The 20,879-nt window shown below is 44.9% G+C and overlaps 1 protein-coding gene and 1 pseudogene across 1 annotated transcript in view; one reads left to right on the forward strand and one right to left on the reverse strand.

The window, feature by feature from the left end:
- The window catches only part of LOC124802722, a 544,884-nt gene that overhangs the window by 448,401 nt on the left and 75,604 nt on the right, over positions 1–20,879 (forward strand). The gene's annotated exons all lie outside the window — the stretch shown is intronic.
- LOC124803867 lies at positions 19,294–19,411 on the reverse strand (annotated as a pseudogene).

The raw sequence follows: 20,879 nt of genomic DNA on the forward strand, positions 1-20,879 counted from the left end.
TGATTGTAGATCGTATAAAAATGATAATTTTACTGTGCATTTCCACCTGTTTGGAGAGTTTCGCAAACCACTGCAATATTGCTTAGTTGTATTTATAATTCATAGACGGAAAGAAGAAAGATATGGTTTAACGTCCCGTCAACAAAATGGTTCAAATGGCTCTGAGCACTATGGGACTTAACATCTATGGTCATCAGTCCCCTAGAACTTAGAACTACTTAAACCCAACTAACCTAAGGACACAACACCCAGCCATCACGAGGCAGAGAAAATCCCTGACCCCGCCGGGAATCGAACCCGGGAACTCGGGCGTGGGAAGCGAGAACGCTACCGCAGGACCACGAGATGCGGGCTTCCGTCAACATCGAGGTCATTAGAGACGGAGCGAAAGCTCGGATTGTGTCATGGTTGAGGAAGGAAATCGGCCATGCCCGTTCAAAGGAACCATCCCCGCAGTTGCCTGGCGTGATTTAGGGAAATCACGGAAAACCTAAATCGGGATGGCCAGACGCGGGTCTAAACCCACTGCGCCACCTCGCTCAGTTAATTCATACGCGACGGCTTAAATGGAGAATCTTCAACAAATGGGAAAGAGGGAAACGATACTGTACTGCAGCCTATTCTCCCTCAAGTTTTTTGGTGGTCGTGTGAAAAAAACTTATTTTTTTCCTCTGTCTGTCACTGGTAAACAATTACACTACACCTCCAATGGCTCATGATTTCATTTTTAAGTTGAAAATGAGGTTAATTCATTTTTATGGAAAGTTAGCAGCACCAATACAAGTCAGAAGACGTAAACTCAGAAGCAGTATTTACATAATTTTTAATCGGAAGATAAAGTCGTCAGTCTCTAAAACATGTAGTGAACCCACAAATCATTAATTTACCAATAGTAATGTATCGTTTACGGTTCTCTTCAACCATAGAAATCTCGTACTGGATAGACTGTAGTAAACGTGATCTTTGTTAAAACTGAACTTTTTGTGCACTTGAAAATGAGTGAAAACGAAACATAGTCAAGTTGGAACCAGGAACAACGTAAGCAAAAGCTATCTGGAATGCTCTGCTGCAGAAGGATATTTAAATTCTAGTGGAAAAATAAGGCATAAAAAGGACATAAAGTGGAAGGAATATGTGAAGGTAATTCTCATTTTAAAAAAAGACAATATGGCTTTGCAGGGCGATGAATTACGAACAGGAAAAAGGAACAGAAAATAAGGAATGTATTTTGTCTTCCTAAGGAAGCGATAATTACCAGGTTGATGAGGACTTTGGTAGAAATGTAAAGAAATAGAAATTGACGATGACCTCTAGAACTAAAAAACGTCCGAATGTTATTTTCTGAATTTCGTTTTGAGTATGATAGCTTGCGATTCGGTGAGAGAGTGAAATGGAGAAACGTGTAGGAAGCATTGCGTAAGTAGAATCCAAAAGACATACCAGTAGATGCACATTATAGCGAGAATCGTGACATGCTGTCAAACAGTAACACACGTGAAAGCAAGATGTCTAAATGTTTATTGCTGCAGTCATTCACATAAAGTTGTATGTGACTTGTTCTGTCAGTAAGCTAAGAGCTGTATTTAGTCACACTAACGGACAAACAAGGGCCAAGACGGCTCACCCAGTTTCTGACGCATGGTAGCGTTTGAAACTGTACAAAATCGTCTTTAAAATTAATGTAGTACTTCCAAGAAAAAGATATTCACTTAATATGACATAAATGTGTCGAAAGATGTTTGAGAAAAGAATAAGAAAAAGAAAAAAACATATTTTGCGGAAGCCAACGAAATATGATTCGTAATAACGGGAAATTTATAACAGCGACTTCTCAGTAAGATGAATGAAGAACAGTTGTGCACTACGCAAAGAAAATGTTAGGAATAGCGGTTAGAGCCACCGTGACCGAATAAAATGCTGCGTCAGTCTAGCGGAAACAGGTGCTGCCCACGTGCGACGAATGTAATGAAGGGCATATGTACAGGTGCTGCGGGTACGTCTGGCTGCGGAGAAAAAAATTCTGCTCACAAACGCCCTTTACTGGTCTCGCGGCGCGTGTGTTGGAAATTGAAACAAAGAGACATGAGAGACTGCTGAAAACACATACGGGTTTTCAAAAAAAGCAAACTTGTTTCTCTGCTAGGTTGGCCTTGTGACGTAGTTCTTTCACGAAAAATATTACGTTAAGTTTAACTAGTTTGTCTGCCGCATTTATAGGAATCGTCTCCTTTGCCTCTTACAGACGAATCGTATTTATATTATTCGTATGCGTTTTGCTGCTCTTTTATTGTTGCTTTTACAAATGGCCAGAAAAACAAGACTGATTTTAAATTTTTGATTACAACAGTTTTTTTGGACGTCGTGTCTAATATCAATTCCAGTTATGCACAAAGGAAGCCCTGTTCTAAAAATTCATTGCTCACGTGAAAGTTTCAACATTAGTCTCTTGGGATATGGGTACTGACGTGTTTCCAATTTAGACTGTTAATTATTGTTCATTACCACATACGCAAAAAGCGTTGACTACTTTCCTTCCAATTACTATGGGCGGATACAAGACCTGAAAATAGTAGCTTTATTAATCGTTTCTTTTGCATGTGAATTAATTCCACCTTCAGGTCATCTCGAAGAGGGAATGGAATGAGTTGCGCTCTTCCTATACGTGGACGATCCAATAATTTTAATGTAATGTGGGCCAAAAAATTTATTGAGAAATACGACACAGTATGCAGAGGAGGAGGACAAAAGTATGGAAAAACCATAAGAACACATGGCCATTCCTAATACGGTATAACAATCCCGCTAGATGGCAATCGTGTAGGAATGTTGCAGCAATAATGGCGTAAGATTCCCTTGAAAAGCATAGAGGTCCTTTATGATTTTCAAGGTAATCTTACGTCATCTTTGCTGCAATATAGTGGTAAGATCAGCCAACGAGGATGGAGGAGGATAGCGATCACGTACCAATGTCTCCAAAGTACACCACCAATGCTCAATAACATTGAGATCTGTTGACTGTGGTGGCCTGGACAAAAGCGGCACTTAATTCCCAAGCGGTCTCACAAAATCATTCCTGGACTATGTGAGTTGTGTCAACAGGGTCTCAGAACACAGCATTACCACTGGACGAAGAACACTATTCCGTGAGATGAACCTGGTCAGCCAGATTGATCACATAACACTTGCCGGTTGTGCGACCTTGCTGGTGATCCATGGGGCGGGCCCATGGAATGTCACGATATCGCAGTTCGAATTCTCGCCTAACTCTCGCCATACTTCATTCTTGGGACTTACACTGAAGCGCTAAACATGCATATTCAAATACAGAGACTTGTAAACAGGCAGAATACGGTGCTGCGGTCGGAAACGCCTATTTAAGGCAACAAGTGTCTGGCGCAGTTGTTAGACAAGTTACTGCTGCTACAATGGCAGGTTATCAAGATTTAAGTGAGTTTGAACGTAGTGTTAGAGTCGGCGCCCGACCGATGGAACACAGCATCTCCGAGGTAGCAATGAAGTAGAGATTTTCTCGTACGACCTTTTCACGAATGTACCGTGAATCCAGTAAAACGCCAAATGTCCGACGTTGCTGCGGCCGGAAACAGATCATGCAAAATCGGGACCAACGACGACTGAAGAGAATCGTTCAACATGACAGAAGCGCAATCCTCCCACAAATTTCTGCTGAGGTCAGTGCTAGGCCATCAACAAATGTCAGCGTGCGGGCCATTCAGCGAAACATTATCGATATGGGCTTTCGAAGCCGAAGGCACACTTATGTATCCTTGATAACAACACGACACAAAGCTTTACGCGTCGCCTGGGCCCGTTAATATCGACATTGGACTGTTGACAACTGGAAACATGTTGCCTGGTCGGACTAATCTCGTTGCAAATTGTGTCGAGCCGATGAATGTGTACGGGTATGTAGACAACCTGATGAATCCATGGATCCTGAATGTCCGCAGGGGACTGTTTCAGCTGTTGGAGGCTCTGTAATGGTGTGGGGCGTGCGCAGTTGGAGTGGTATGGGACTCCTGATACGTCTAGACCCGACTCTGAAAGGTGACACGTACGTAAGAATACTGTCTGATCATCTGCATCCATTCACGACCACTGTGCTTTCCGACGGACTTGGGCGATTCCAGCGGGGCAATGCACACCCCACACGTCCAGAAATGCTACAGATTGGCTCCAGGAACACTCTTCTGAGTTTAAACACTTCCGCTGGCCACCAAATCCCCAGACAGGAACATTATTGATCATATCTCTCTTGCTTTGCAACGTGATGTTCAGAAGAGATCTCCACCCCCTCGTACTCTTATTGACAGCCCTACAGCATTCATGGTGTCAGTCGCCTCCAGCACTACTTCACACATTAGTCGAGTCGATGCCATGTCATCTTGTGTCACTTCTGCGTGTTCAAGGAGGCCCTACACGATATTAAGCATGTGTATCAATTTAGTTGACTCTTCTGTGTACATCCGTCAGCAAGCTGGTAACAATGTCAAATGACTCATCCAGCAAAACGACATTCTCCCATTGCTAAGTAGCCTAGGTTTTATGGTTTGAGCACCACGTGTCCCTGTTACGGAGATTTGCGTCTCTGATCAGAGCCTTCAGAATTCCAGCTCACTCTGCAGTTCCTTGTTTCTGGAACTCCTTTCGTGTTGTTTTGGTGCTGACAGGATTCGTGAGTGCGACGTTTAATTATGTAGTGACTTTTGCAGCTGTCTTCGTCTTACTTTTAGTCACGAACTTTTCCAATGAACGTCCGTCACAGTTACTCAAAACACATTTTCCTCCGCGTTTTGAATTAGTGGCTGATGTTTTCCCGCTTCACCCGTATGCGATATAAGTGCTCGATACGTTCTTTTAACACCAAACACTTCGCCTACCTTGGTTACGAAGGCACCCACCTTACGGGCACCAATGTTTCACCTACGTTCGAATTCACTTAGCTCCGGCATAAAGCGCAGGCTACTACACGCACCCTGTTCTGACCGCGACGGACTCTTGCAACGTAGTGAAGACATTGTGGTCAAATGCTACATGGCTGCCTCCATGAATGCCTAGCGTCCGCACTTATATACATGCATCCATTTCTCGCGGGGTTTCCACCGTTTCTCCAACCACTGTATACCTACCAGAAGCATGTAGAATATGCTAAAGACTAATGTATAAACCATTAGCGTCCTATGTCAGATTCCCGATATATGTAAAAATTGTTTGCACTCACGGTTGCTAGTAGTATATCGAAGTGTAATAAACAATATTCCTAGCTTATTTAGATAATGTTTCCTTGCAGTGACTATAAAAATTTTATGATGTGTGTAGTTCACACTCTTCGGAAGGCTTGGTTTAATTACTATAAGTATTACTGTGATATTGTTGGGGTGTTCAAAACCTTGTACTAGAGATGTTCGTACTGATATAGCACAAATTAATGTTAAGTACCATAGACATTTTGGATTCTGCGTGTGTTGTTCCAGATGTAAGTAAAAAATATATGTTCTGGAAAAGCGTGAAAGATGTTGCATCATTCCCGTCGGATAAACGTTACAATATGTGTTCAGTTATGATTTATTATTACTGTTCGACGCCGTTTATGACCCAAGTGCTATCTGGTTTCCTACTACAATACTTCGAATTACTACGGATGGGGCCCAAGACTGGCAGACAGTTAATTAATCGCAAGTGGACTAAATCTACCTTTAAGTCGTCTCGAAGATGGAATGGGATACATTGCATTTCTCAGGAAGGAAGACAAGCGAATGATTTTAATGCTACGTCTGCCAAAAAAATTGTTTGGTCATTCTGAAGTAGTATGTAATACCTGTTGCGAAAGTCTGGTACTTTGTCGAAGCCGGCCAGTGTGGCCGAGCGGTTCTAGGCGCTTCAGTCTGGAACTGCGCGACCGCTACGGTCGCAGGTTCGAATCCTGCCTCGGGCACCGATGTGTGTGATGTCCTTAGGTTAGTTAGGTTTAAGTAGTTCTAAGTTCTAGGGGACTGATGACCTCAGATGTTAAGTCCCATAGTGCTCAGAGCCATTTGAACCATTTGAACTTTGTCGAAAACAAAATTAACGTGATTCTGTGTGTAAGAAGGCGTAGGAAAGTTTAGAACGGATAAGTAATCCCTTAGGCAAGAGCTTCAAGTTTGTTGAGATTGAGACGTGGTATTTATTGGTATTAAGGAAAACGTGGAGGGGAGGACCCAGCAAAGAAACTTTCTTTTCACACAACCTGTTTATTTAACAATATCTAATCATAAATTTGTTTTCTTTACAATTAAAGAATTCGTGAAATGAATCATGTTTTGCAGGAGGAATCAAGACGAGAACAACGCAACAATAATTACAAGGGCGCGGACTTCCAGCCCGCCCGTTATCGGGTGAAACAGCGGTCTTTAGTACCGCGCTCGATACAGTTTCTCTTATTCAAGCCATTCTGCAACGCATGAAAACATAATTAATATTGATGACAAGAGTGCTTCAATTACTCAAACAGGAGACTTTTTTTTTAATTGAACATTGTATGTCGAAAGGTTCGGGGTTAAGATGCGCACCTATGCTTGAAGGTTAAACAAATTAGGAAACAATTATGACAATGATAAGGCTTGCTTCAAAGCTAGCAACCTTATCACTTCAATCGGCAACCAAGGTGCGACCGGATCCCAAACCGTCCCTTTTCACAATCTTATTCTGACTAAAGCTCTGGTGACAGTTGGCTGATAATATCTCAAAAACTAAACTGACTCTCAGTTATGAAGGCTGGTCTGAAGGAACATTGTAAAACATTACGTATGAGCACTTATTACAAGATAACTCACATGTTACTCCCCTTTATCAGCAAGCAGCTCCATGGATCCCCAGTGCGTCGCGGTGGTTACTGAGTGGAGCCGGTGACAGCCAGGTAGAAGAGGGCAGCCAGGCCACGAGCGGTCGTCCGACACGAATGTTGCCAACAACCGACGGGACGTCGGTTTGCTGCCTGTAGTCGACGCTGACCCTGTGAAGTACTCGGTATCTTTCCTCTGCTCAGGCCCTCCTTGTGTAGCTCGTGGCTTCGGCCGCTCGGACCTCGTGACCGCCTCTTGTCGCGACGCTACCGCTAATCCCCAAACTTGGTGACTCCGCTCTCGGGCCAGCGTACCCGTAAATATGTTGGCAAGCAAAGAGCTTCTGAGGGGGCAACCCACAGATACCAGCTCTTCCTCACAGATATTGGCACAAGGGATATTCGATACTACTCTTGAGCTAGTGGCGCCTGACAGGTCTACTAACTTAATGGCGCCACGGCTCAGAGATATTACAAGTACCCGAAAATGGACTTTCAGAGTTACCTGTTTCCTGTACATCAGGTGCATATGCGGCGACCTGATGCTTGCATAGGTGTCCTTGTTAATTATGCACGCTGGTACGGTGTGAATTCGAAATATTATTACAATACATTGCTCGGGCCGGCCGCTGTGGCCGAGCGGTTCTAGGTGCTTCAGTCCGGAACCCCCCTGCTGCTACGGTCGCAGGTTCGAATCCTGCCTCGGGCATGGATGTGTGTGATGTCTTTAGGTTAGTTAGGTTTATGTAGTTCTAAGTCTAGGGGACTGATGACCTTAGATGTTAAGCCCCATAGTGCTTAGAGTCATTTGAAACATTTACGTTGCTCGCCTAATACCAGAACTTGGTTGAGGCAGGAATAATGTTTCCAGAATGAATCTTTCACTCTGTAGCGAAGTGAAGCGCTCTTTTGAAACTTACTGGCAGTTTAAAGTCGTATCCCAGACCGAGACTCTAACGTCGCACTGGAAGGCAAATTTTCGGTTTGGAGTCCCGGTCTGCCACACAGTTCTAACCTGGCAGTAAGTTTCAGTAATAATGTTGTCCATAAAAAAGTTTCTGACGCAATAGAGCTGACAGTTCTGTCAGACTATCTCTGACACAAGACAGCCACCGAATAACGGTATGAGCAGTACCTTTGACTCCTTTGACTGCATTGTATGGTGTATCATGCAGCGTAACTTGCTGTGACAGTGCGGGAGGGAGAGAGAGAGAGAGAGAGAGAGAGAGACAAAGATATTGTTTATTACTCTGTGGCGGTCAGCCATCACATAATTATTCTTAGGATATAGAGCTTTTGTTCTTGTTAAGAGTAATTTTACAAGAAGAGAGCCATTCTTGTGATGTAAAAATCGACGCCATTGCGAGTTTTTTATTCACATTGTAAAATATGTGCGTATATGGAAGAAAATCAGTTGATAGAACAATAAAATATTGTTCATTTCAGGAAGGTACGTGTTATTTTACAACCAGCGTATACTTCTATCGTGATTTACTAATAAATACCAGCTTGAGAACAGTTCCGACGGGAGCGTTCAGTTCTAGTGAAACAGTTCGATGGTTTCTTCGAAACAGAAGTCACTTCATGGATCATTCAAATCCACGATTGTACCTGGACATTTCTCAGAACTGAAAGAAATCTCATTGCTATGCAACAGAGCCCCGAAGAATATTTCTCCGTACTTTGGTTACCACTTTCAGCTCAACACGGTATCTACATTAGCTGGAGCAGATTTCTACAACAGCGGAAGCGTGTAATCGCTATCAGTTTACACGTAGCCCTGTGTACGCTGTATGTATTTACCCACAACAGTGAACATACAGTTACTCACACATAGACAATACAAGGTGGTGTGGGAAACATTTCAGTATAAAGGTCCTGTTGAGCTAAACAGTAATTAGCCTAGTAGTAGTAAACTAATTTTTGTTTTCAAAGGAGCCTTTATAATTGATACAAGACGTAGGGTCCGACTGGCGGGGTGGAAAACGACGCCGATGTCTGTCTTCTTTTCTCGTGCCGATCACAGAGTCAGATAGTGACATAAGGCCTGAGTTACTGAAAAGCTATGCGATGTGTGACGCATATTTATTGACCAAAAGCCGCGAAGTTAAGAGAAGAACTAACAACGAAAGCAAGATTCAGATATTCCGAAAAGAAGTAGGCGATTTCTTATGAGTATTGTGGCGGGCTGCGGGATCAGAGACTAAACGCTGAAGTATGCAAAGCACCATTTCGATTAACTAACAAGAAAGCAAGGAAGGGCAGTGCTATGCGTCAGAAAAAAATATCACGGGTGACCCCTGCAAAATCGCAGACCATTTTCTCTAACATTGCTTTGCTGAAGAAGTCTTGAATGTATTCTAGATTCTAATTTCATACAATTCCTTGACACAATATTCTGTCCACAAATCAGCACGGATTTAGAAAGCACCGCTTTTGCGAAACTCAGATTCCTCTTTCCTCGCATGATATCCTGCAGACCATAGATAACAGGCAGCAAGCTGGTCGATTACGCCTAGATAGCCGGAATGAGTTTGACACAATTCCCCACTGAAGAATGTTAACGAAGAATCAAGTATACGGATACGTTCTCAGATATGTGACTCGAAGACTTCTTAAGTAATAGAACCCAGTACGTTTTCACGGACAACGACTGTTCATCAGCGACAAGGGAATGGACAGGAGTGGCCCAGGGAAGTGTCTTAAGATCGCTCTTGTTCTCTATACACATAAACGATCTGACGAAAGGATGTGCATGTTTTCTGATGATGCTGCAGTGTCCGTGAAAGAGTCATCGTTGAATGACTGTTGGAGGATACAGGATGACTGAGAAAGGATTTCTATTTGCTCTGATGAATGGTGCCTCGCTTTAAGTGCAGATGAGTGAGAAAATCAGTGCTTTAATACCTGAACACAGTAGATGTGGTGTCTTACTTGATACAGTCATGTCGATTAAGTATCTAGGTGGAAGGGTGGAAAGCGATATGGAATGGAACGAGCACATAAAGGTGGTAATAGGGAAGGCGAATGGCCGATTTCGGTATATTGGGAGAACCTTAGGAAACTTAGCTCATCTACAAAGACGATTATGTGAGTGACACAAGTGCAACACATTCTCGAGTACTGCTCGAGTGATAGGCATGCCCACCGTGTCGAATTAAAGAAAGACTTAGAAGCGATTCAGAGGCGTGCTCTGACTGTGTTAGCTGGCCGTTGTAGCCGAGCGGTTCTAGGCGCTTCATTCTGGGACCGCACTGCTGCTACGGTCGCAGGTTCGAATCCTGCCTCGGGCATGGACGTGTGTGGTGTCCTTAGGATAGTTAGGTTTAAGTAGTTCTAAGTCTAGGGGACTGATGACCTCAGATGTTAAGACCCATAGTGCTTAGAGCCATTTGAACATTTTTTGGATTGTGTTACCGGCTGGATCCATCAATACGTGATTGTTACGGAAATGTTCCGTGAAGTCATAAGGGATACACAGGAAAGTAGACAAAGTTCCTTTCGTGAAACACGTTTGAGTACGTTTAGAGAACGGTCATTTGAAGAAAAAATTGGGCTTAAATGGAATAATATAGACAGTCGTTCTTCCATTGCTTCATTTGCGATTGGAACAGGAATGGAAATGAATAGTAGTGGTCCAAAGTACCCTCGCCCATGATCTGTATGGTGGCTTGAAGAGTATGTGTTTAGATACAGATTTAGAAACTTGTGGTCGGCGTCGTCTGGGATGTAGAGTAGCATTCCGGTTAACTTTTTTCAACTTGGATAAAAGTTGCCCTCTCACTCAGACTCTATAGTGCATCATCGTGATTTGTAGCGTCAATGTCACGAGGAATCAGCTAGTTCCACGACAGAGTACGGCTTTACACTACTTACATCACTGTGGGAAAAAATTAGGACAGATGGTTGGAGAATTCTCACACACTTACTCTACACTCCTGAGTTAGCAACCTCGGACTACCGTCTTTTTCATTACGCGGAAAAACAGCTGTGAGGGCAACGCCAAGCTAGAAAGAGAGAGAGAGTGAGAGAGAGAGAGAGAGAGAGAGAGAGAGAGAGGGTGGGGGAGAGGAGGACAATAAGCTCCATGCCAGTGTCTTCGGGTAGCCGGAATGTACAGCTACAGGAAGGGAATTACATGACTCAGAGAACGGTAAGAAAAATGTGTGCAGGAAGATAGAGACTATCGATGATAGACAAATTATGGAAAAATATGTAAATATGATGGTGAATTCAGTCTAAAAAATAAAAGTTGAGATACACTCGAGGGCCGCCTCCTACGTTTTTACAAAAACAAGTACTGTATATTTTGTAAACTTGTGCATGACATGGAACCAGTGGAAGCATTTTTTCCACCCTGGAGTTAGTACAGCAAAAGCACAGTTTCCGAAGGTTTCATCGGCTCCTTGAGGGAATGAAACACACAAGCCAAGCTTTTTCTATTTCACATGTGGAAAAGAGAACAGTTGCAAGGCAATACGGGCAATGATACAGTAAATATATTTCGAGAATGAGTTTTATCTCTGGTGCATATTACGTCCTGATTTGAAACTTGCTGTCAGATTGAAACTGTGTGCCGGACGAGGGCTCGAACCTCGGACTGTTCGTTATCGCTGGCAAGTGCTCTACCAACTTTCTTTTACCTGATCTCAAAAAATGAGACGTGCCCGGGAGGACAGGAGGACGAAGGTGGCAAGGGGTGCAGTCCGAGGCCTGGCGGCAACGTCAACACCGCACCCTCCCCCCCTTTTCATTACATTTATTTTAGTTAATTTTTCTGTGTCTTTTTTTAAAAAATGTATATCAACGAGACAATAGCTGGTCAGCTTATCAGGCCATTACTAGGAAGGGCGGGGGGGGGGGGGGGGGGGGGAGTAGCCATATGGTGAGCCCGCAACATCACGGGCAGACAAACAGAGGAACTAAAATTTAAATTCAGGAAAAGGTATATAAAGAAATTACCATTCAGACGTGCGATTTCCCCTGCGCACATTCGGGTCGTCAGCGTGAACATGTATGTGTGCCGCACCATTGGAGAATGATATACATAGCACACCTGCCAAAACGCAAGATGTTTGGTACTCTCCAACTACAGGGGAAGGGGCAGAATTGATCTAGATCACGCTGCGAATTGTTGGCAAATGTACGGCGATATGTCGGGAAACGTTCGAGCTTCCAATATATGGCACAAAAAATCTAACGTGGAGTGGGGTGGTCATGGAAAAGGTAGGCGATTGCTTGATCTCTGAACAACGTAAAACGAGGAAACGGGGTGCTTAGATGGGGGAAAATGAGAAGCGTGTAGGAGAAACAGAAGATTTCGGTTTACCATTTCTGGCGGGGCGCGGAGGTAGCAGACCAATATAAAAATGTTCGAATGTGCGTGAAATCTTATGGGACTTAACTGCCAAGGTCATCAGTCCCTAAGCTTACACACTACCTAACTAAATTATCCTAAGGACAAACACACACACCCATGCCCGAGGGAGGACTCGAACCTCCGACGGGACCAGCCGCACAGTCCATGACTGCAGCGCCATGAGACCGCTCGGCTAATCCCGCGCGGCAGGCCAATATACATTGTATTAGGAACCAGACATTCCATTTCGCAGTGCTTGTAAGCTGGTGCTCGTCAGTGTCCTCTCAAAGACAATTTCTATAAAGTGGCGATGGAGCCTGGCCAGTACAGTGTAGTCGTTGGTTTCGGGGAAACTTATCATTGGCAATGTAGTACCAAGGCGTCTTGATGTCAGACAGAAGGAAAGGTGCGTGGACAGTCTTCCACATCGTCGACTATTGAACATAGGGGCGTTGTGTCTTCAACGCGTTTTGGGGGGGGGGGGGGGGGTGTGCATCAGCAACAACTTACGAAAATCCTTCGCCCACGTTGGGCGGGTTGTTGGAAGAGCGACCTGTACAAAATTAAGTTCGACAAAGTAGTTGGATATGTCAGATAACTCTGGAGCAATGTGCGCCACGATGACTGGTGGGGCTGGTGAGTCCATCATGAGGATTTTCAAGATGCATTGTGTAAGGGATAGTGAAGGTTCCCGATGATGCCTCAACATGGTGTGTATACACGGCGCAGTGGCTCTGGCCCAAACATGGACGTGACTGAGGCCACCTTTGTAGCAGGCAGGATGAGGGCCTCGAATAGAATTTTCAAGATGCTGCCAGCCGAAACAAAGTATCCAGGGACCTGTTGGGGTTGACGTCCCAGCTTGAATGTTAGAGGGGGCAGTATGGACCAACTTACCCGTCACGTATGTGTTGACGTAAGTCACTATGTAGTGGTTTCGGGATGTGCAGCAGGTTATAGCATATGTGGTAACAGAAGGACTGCAGCAATCGACCATGTGTTTTAGCTGCAGTACGCTGGGTGAAGCTAGTAAAGTAGATATACAGGTAACGGAGCGTTCTCCTAATGGGCAACGACAGTAGTCTCTCGTCTTGTAGTCCATGTCTAGTTTTCATTATTATGGATTTGGTAAAGTTGTGACTACCCGATGAGTGCATCCATGCTGTCGCATTGCGCATTTCTGTGGGCGAGAGTGCAAGAAGCAGGATTTAGTCCCCATAGGCCTGGCAACAGAACATTTGAATGCAAAATGTAAGTCCTGTAAGACAAGGTAGGAGGCCTTTGATGAGAGGCTCGAGGGCGATCATGTACAAAATAGTGGACAGAGGGCCACCGTACTTGACTGAACGTCAGACAGGGATTGGTCCAGCCAATTGTCTCTTCACCTCCAACATGTCGTGGCATTGCAAATTAACTTGCGAATGGCGTCTATGATTGGTGGGGTGAGCACCATGCTTACCGCCTACAAGAGGAGATAATGGTGGCGGATCGGTTGTTGACGCTGCCGACATCTGTCGACACCGGTGCTACATGGAGGCGGAAGCACGCAGCCAGTTCAGTAAGGTCCTGCAGTCACCTTGTGGGCGTCTGAAGGTGACACCACCACCTCGCGATGTTTGTTTTGGTGAAGGTACTTCAGGTAACACTGCACACACGTATGCCACCAAGAGACGTGCGTAAATTTTATAATCCACGTTGAGTAATGTGAGGGGCTGGAATTTGGTGATGTGCGTTCCAGCTGTCGGTTTGGGCACTACCGTTGACAATGTCTTGTGGTATGGGGAAGCAAGGATTGAAAAACTCCTGGAACATCTCGTTTCAACGTGGAAGCATCGACGCACTGAAGATCCGATAAAATTCAACCGCGAGGCCGTCGGGGCCTGGGTATTTGTTCAGCACATGTTTGGAGATCGCGACCACCACCTCGTCTGCTGTGATCGCCATTACCAAGGATGTCGCCTCCATGTTGTTAAGAGTGTGGTTGAGGAGTTGGAGAACTTCGTCGCAACCCGCTGATTCCGCCTGTTATTCATCGTAGAAACGTTGGTAATGATCATAGAAGGCTGAGACGACCACTGATTGAGTGTTGACACGGTTTTTAGTCTGAATTGTAAGGGCGGGGACGAGGGAACGTCGAAGCGACAGAGGTCGGATGTGACACGAAACATGGATGGAGGCTCCTCTTAGTGAGACCGCACCACCACGCCTCTCAGGTTGTTGCGTTGAAGGGACAGAACTTTGACATGTTGGCGTTCGCGATGGACATCTGTCGACAATGGTAGGACATCAGGTTCGTGTAAGACGATGTAATAACCGTGCGTAGTATCCCATTGTCACGGCGCTGCATCTCTGCCACAATGGACGAACTCCCTCTTTGTCTCTGGCCTTGCACAAGTCATCCCCCACTGTAGCGTCGATGTATTCCTAGGAAGACGTTGTTCGTAGGATGGTCATGTAACGGCGATGCGTTATTGACAAATTGGGTCATGAAGAAGAGAGGTATTGAGCTTCTAAGGACCTTGACCGCACCAAACGGATTTCGCGGCAGGAGTAAAGAGCAGATGAAACGGTAACGGTAGGAAAATGCGAGAGGCCCTATTTCTGCGGAGGACACACCCACCTGAGGGTTCCAGGAACATAAATCCGATCGAGATGGCCTGCTGAAAGGCTTGTCTGTTGGATATAACCAGAGGTGTCACCGTGTGTGATCTCCCATGCATCAATGAGATGAAACTCATCCACCAATGTACGTAAGGCTGGACATGTCGAATAACCAGGAGTCTGGTCTTTCGGATGCAGGACACAGTTGAACTCGCCTCCTACGACGTGACGGTCATATAACCCCGCAAATAATGGTGCTTTTTTTTGTATAGAACGTAGTTCGTTGACGTTGATGTGTCGATCCTGATGGGGGGTATAAATTGGTGACCTATGTATCAAATAATGTGAGAGCCATACACTGTCTGGACAGGAAAACAACTACATCTGTGACCAGGATACCTCCCCAGGCGTAGAGGGCCACACTGCATTGCGAACTGATGAATCCATAAAGAGTGGGAATGGTAGCAAGACACACCTTTTATAGACTGGCAGCGCCAACTTCTGACGCCCTGAGCATGTCCCGAAGGAGTCGCAACTTCGCTGTGTTGCTGACCACATTGGTATTGAGCACTGCGAACTTGTATGTGTGGCGTATTCGGAGCGCTTCTGCCATCGTCAGAAGCGGTGGAAGGTAGTGTCCACGGACGTCATCACCACTTGCCCCATAATTTGGATAGACGTTCTGCTGGGTATCAGTACAGCATGGTGGTAGCATCTTTGGTTCAGGTGCCGGCTCGTCCTCGGCGTCGTGGTCCCAAGCACCTACGTCTGGGAACTGTACTGTATCCATATGGTCATCTCTGAAGGGAGGAGGATCTTTCGACGAATGCGAAGAATCTGTAGTTTCAATCCACGCATCCGACGGGGGAATATCCACAGTATTCAGTGATGCCAATGTAACCGTTGCGCAATGCTTTCCGTCGCTGTCGCCGTCGGTTGTCATCGTGGTGTGAGTGTCTTCCGGTTGGTGATTATTGTTTATGAACGAGTCCTTCTGCATACTAGGACGGCAACGAAATGCGATGTCTGGACTCGAAAGCCACCGTATGCTCAATAAATGCTTCGAGTGACCATGGGATGGAGTCATTACTTCCATTGTGGGTCGGGGAAGCGACATAAGGTGGCCTCCCCGTTACTAGTGATTACAACAACGGTAGGAGACGTACAGCGCTGTTCGAGGAGGTCATGCAACGGACACGGAGTTGTCGTCGTCGCAGTGAGTGCCACCACATACGCCATCGACAGGGTTGTCCTGGTCGTTTGGTTGGAATGTCCAAGAGGAAGCTGTGCAGCAAGTCGCTGAACTCATTCTGACCGTAGATGGCCCTTTTTCCCTCAACCAGAGCATGTGCGTGGTTGACGATCATACAAAATTATGACCCTGCAACCTCCGATCCGGACGTAGGAGGGTACATGGCTCCGAAGTCCGAAGCTAACTTGCAGAACACTGTTTACGACAGGAGATTTCCTGAATAACGCCCACTTTTCTGCAGCGTGTTCTTTGATTGCACCGTAGGGTCAGAGGACCTCGGTCACAATGTCAGTAGGGAGCTCGAAAAGTAGTTCGAAGACTCTGATCATTGTGATGCCGAGGCAAGCATGGTAAGTAGTGATGACTCCCACGTGCTCGACAGAAGCGTAGTCCACAGTGGGGACTCTCATACAATTTTGTCGCGTGCCACGTCGCCAATCATTTTCACATGTGCAATAATACTGAATGTGGACAGATTGAGCCCTATGATGCCGTTCAGCGATATCTTCGCTTTGTCGTGTAGAAAGCGTTTGACATCGGGTGTCTTGGGACGATCGAAATCGGGGCGAAAAGTGAATCGCATTGTCAATTTCCGGTAGTTCTGTTCCATTGTGTATCGTCAGCTAAACGACTGCACTCGGCTACGGCCACGTTAAACTCAAACAACAGCTAACTGTCCCTCTCTGCGGAACACAGTCACTTGTCCGTACCGTAGTACTGCCGGAAGGCAGACTAATTGAGTTACCGAACCGCTACTCACGATCGGCTTCACTTCCACCAGTTCCTCATCTCCTGCTTCCCAAGCTCCACAGAAGTTCTCCTATATGCCTTTCAGGAAGGAAATCAGCGTACACTCCGCCAGAGAGTGAAAGCTCGTTCGGGAAACAATCCCCCAGGCTGCGGCTAAGCTACAGCTCCATATTATTTATATTCCACGAATGCCTAGTTGCGGATGGTGTGCAACAGAACCTCTGTAAACTTCGGTAGGCATGATTTGAGGAACTGGCGAAAGTGAAGCTGTCAGTGAGGGTCGTGAGTGCTGTTTGGGTTACCTCAATTCTGCGTATTAACTCCTCTAATTTACATCTAAAGGAAGTCAAATACTGTATAGCCTCACGAAATGAAAACGTTCTCCAAGGAGAACTAAAAACATTTCATGTCGCATAAAATACTATGTTCACTCGGATACAAAATGTTGAGTATTATAGTCGGACTTTTTATCATTATCACTATTATTATTATTATTATTATTATTATTATTATTATAAATTCATTGCTTGGAGTAAATAATTTAAGGGGTGTACTGGTAAACTTTACGAAATAAAATCGTCATAACTTCTGAACGGTTTACATTGGGACGTTCAAACTGCACAGTTGGCCGCGGGCGTGATGAAAATTAGTATACACATCCGCATGGATTGGTTTAGCGACGAAGCCCACTTTCATTTGGATGGGTTCGTCAATAAGCGAAATTGGTGCATTTGAGGGACTGAGAATCCGCATTTCGCGGTCGAAAAGTCTCTTCACCCTCAACGGGAGACTGTTGCGGTGATCGGTGCCATATTCCACGATGGCACGGTGGCTACCGAACAGTGCGTGAAGGTTTTGAAAGATGATTTCATCCCCATTATCCAAGGTGACACTGATTTCGACAAGATGTGGTTCATGCAAGGTGGAGCTCGAACCCATAGAAGCAGGAGAGTGTTGGATGTCCTGTAGAGCACATAGGGGCCGCATTCTGGATCTGGGTTACCCAAAGGCCAATGGCGTGATTCTATTGGCCGTCATATTCTCCGAACCCGAACGCATGCTGCTCCTTTTTGTGGGGATATATTAAAGATAAGATGTACAGCAATAACCCATAACCATTGCTGAGCTGAAAACAGCCAGAACGTCATCGACAGCATAAATGTTCCGACGCTTCAGCGGGTTCTGCAGAATTTCACTATTCGTCTGCGCCACATCATCGCCATTGATGGCAGGCATATCGACAATGTTGTAACCTAAATCCGAATACCTGTGGTGACGTTTGCATGTTGAATAAAGTTTTGTGCATGCCGTAGTTCGTAACTAATTTACGTTTTTTTTTCATATAGTTCTATAATCATCATATGTAAAACCATTACGTTCATCTAATTTCGGTTCACCAAAGGACTTGGTATAAAACTCTGTAGAGCACTTGTCCGCGAAGGGCAAAGCTCCCAGTTTCCAGCCCCGGTCCGCCACATTGTATTAATCATGTACATCCTCAGTCAAATAGAAAAGTATTTGGCGTCCTTTGTGACAGCTGACATTGAGATTGTACGGAATGATGCGAGGCTTAGTTTGCCTAATTTCGAGTACTTGTGAGTCATGCTACGATGTTATTTACGGATTTTGTACTTCCTCAATAGAACTGATTGAGAATTATCTTACATCAGTTGACACGAGCCTATTTTTCATATTTCGGGGCAACTATGCAGATTCTGCCTTTTTCATGGCTAAATGCTAATGCAAAATCGAATGGATTGCAGGGCTGAATACGCTTAATGATGCGCTGATCTCATGATAAGTAACCTACTCATTCTCTGATGCTGCAGACAACAGTGACATCTTGCGGAACCCAGATACATTTTGGGTCGACTTCCATGAAATTCATCGCTGGCGGAAGCACAACCTCGACATCATTCTGCAGAGCAGTATCAGACACTCTCTTCGTAAAATATTTGGTGACCAAAACTGAGCGAACCGATTACAGGCTTTGTTGCTAGTATAGACTCCTAGATAAATCGTGAAAAACATTGCAGTTGAAACCATCATGTGAAATATCCGTTTTTTTTTCTTTAAACACTCACAGTGAACAAACTATTTCGCCTAACTCTGAACTGGCATTCTTTTGATAATAACAAATCAGAAACTGAAAAGCAATAGTACTGTTACAGTTTAACACCGCTGCTATAAATGTTTGCAGAGAAGCAGTCGGCGACCCTCGCAACTTTGAGTCGCCTCAGTTCTACGCACGTAAAATGGAGTTATTTCCTTTGTCCCCGATGCTACAAAGTAAATAAGGTGCAAAGCACTCCGTCTTCAGGCCACAAGTGGCCCACCGGGACCATCCGACCGCCGTGTCATCCTTAGTTGAGGATGCGGATAGGAGGGGTGTGTGGTCAGCACACCGCTCTCCCGGTCGTTAAGATGGTTTTCTTTGACCGGAGCCGCTACTGTTCGGTCCAGTAGCTCCTCAATTGGCATCACGAAAAACGGCAACAGCACATGGCGGTCCGGATGGTCACCCATCCGAGTGCCGGCCACGCCCTACAGCGCTTAACTTCGGTGATCTGACGGGAACCGGTGTATCCACTGCAGCAAGGCCGTTTTCAATAAGGTGCATAGAGTCTTACCAAATTATGAATCCTACATAAAGAAGTGTTTTTGTGTTAGGAGGTATCTATGGCAATCGTTAAATGTTTGTTGTTGTGGTCTTCAGTCCGAAGAGCGGTTTGCTGCAGCTCTCCATGATGCCAGCTTCTTCAGCTCCGAAAAACTACTGTGACCTACATCTTTCTGAATATACTTACTATAATCATCTTTTGTGCTCCCTTTACGACTTTTACCCCCCCCCCGCCCCCCACTCCTCCCACACTGCCCTCCAACACTTCCTCATTAGTCACGTGATGAATCCATCCAATGATCAGCGTTCTCATCTAGCAACACATTTCAAAAGCTTCTATTCTCCTTTTGTCTAACTATTTATCGTCCACTTTTCAATTCAATACGTGCCTTCACTCCAGACAAATATCATCAGAAAAAACTTCCTATCACTTAAGTCTATATTCGATGTTAAAAAATTTCTCTTCTTCAGAAATGCTTTTCTTGTTATTTCCAGTCTACATTTTGTATCCTCTCTACTTCGGGCATCATCAGTTATTTTGCTGTCCAAGCCGGTCTGCGCGGCCGAGCGGTTCTAGGCGCTACAGTTTGGAACCGCGCGACCGCTACGGTCCTAGGTTCGAATCCTGCATCGGGCAAGGATGTGTGTGCTGTCCTTAGGTTAGTTAGGTTTATGTAGTTCTAAGTTCTAGGGGACTCGTGACCTCAGAAGTTAAGTCCCATAGTGCTCAGAGCAATTTGAACCTTTGCTGTCCAAATAGCAGAACTAATCTATTACTTTTAGTGTCTCATTTCCTAATTTGATTCGCTTAACATCATTCGATTTAATTTAACTACATTCCATTATAATTACTTTGCTTTTGTTGATGGTCATCTTATATCCTCCTTTCAAGACACTGTCCGTTCCATTCAAATGCTCTTCCAAGTCCTTTGCTGTCTCTGACAGAACTACAAGGTCATCGGCTAACCTCAAAGTTCTTATTTCTTCTCCCTGAATTTTAATTCCTACTCCAAATTTTACTTTGGTTTCCTTGTTGTTTGTTCAGTGTAAATGTCGGAGATAGGCGACAACACTGTCTCCCTTCCTTTTCAACCATTGTCACCTTTTCAAACCCCTCGACTCCTCTGTCGCCTGATTTCTGTACAAACTGCAAGTAGCCTTTCGTTCTCGGTATTTTATCTCCGCTACGTTCAGAATTTCGCAGAGTATTCCAGTCAACACTGTCAAAAGCTTTCTCTGTCTATAAATACTATAAATGTAGGTTTGCCTTTCCTTAAACTATGTTATAAGGTAACTCGTAGGCTCAGGATTGTCTCGTATGTTCCTACATTTCTCTGGAATCCAAACGGATGTTCCTCGAGGTAGGCTTCTACCAGTTTTTCCAGTTTTCTGTAAAGAATTCGCATTAATATTTTGCAATCATGACTTATTAAGCTGATAGTTCGGTAATTTTCGC

The sequence above is a fragment of the Schistocerca piceifrons genome, chromosome 6 (assembly GCF_021461385.2).
Source record: "Schistocerca piceifrons isolate TAMUIC-IGC-003096 chromosome 6, iqSchPice1.1, whole genome shotgun sequence".
Lineage (NCBI taxonomy): Eukaryota > Metazoa > Arthropoda > Insecta > Orthoptera > Acrididae > Schistocerca > Schistocerca piceifrons.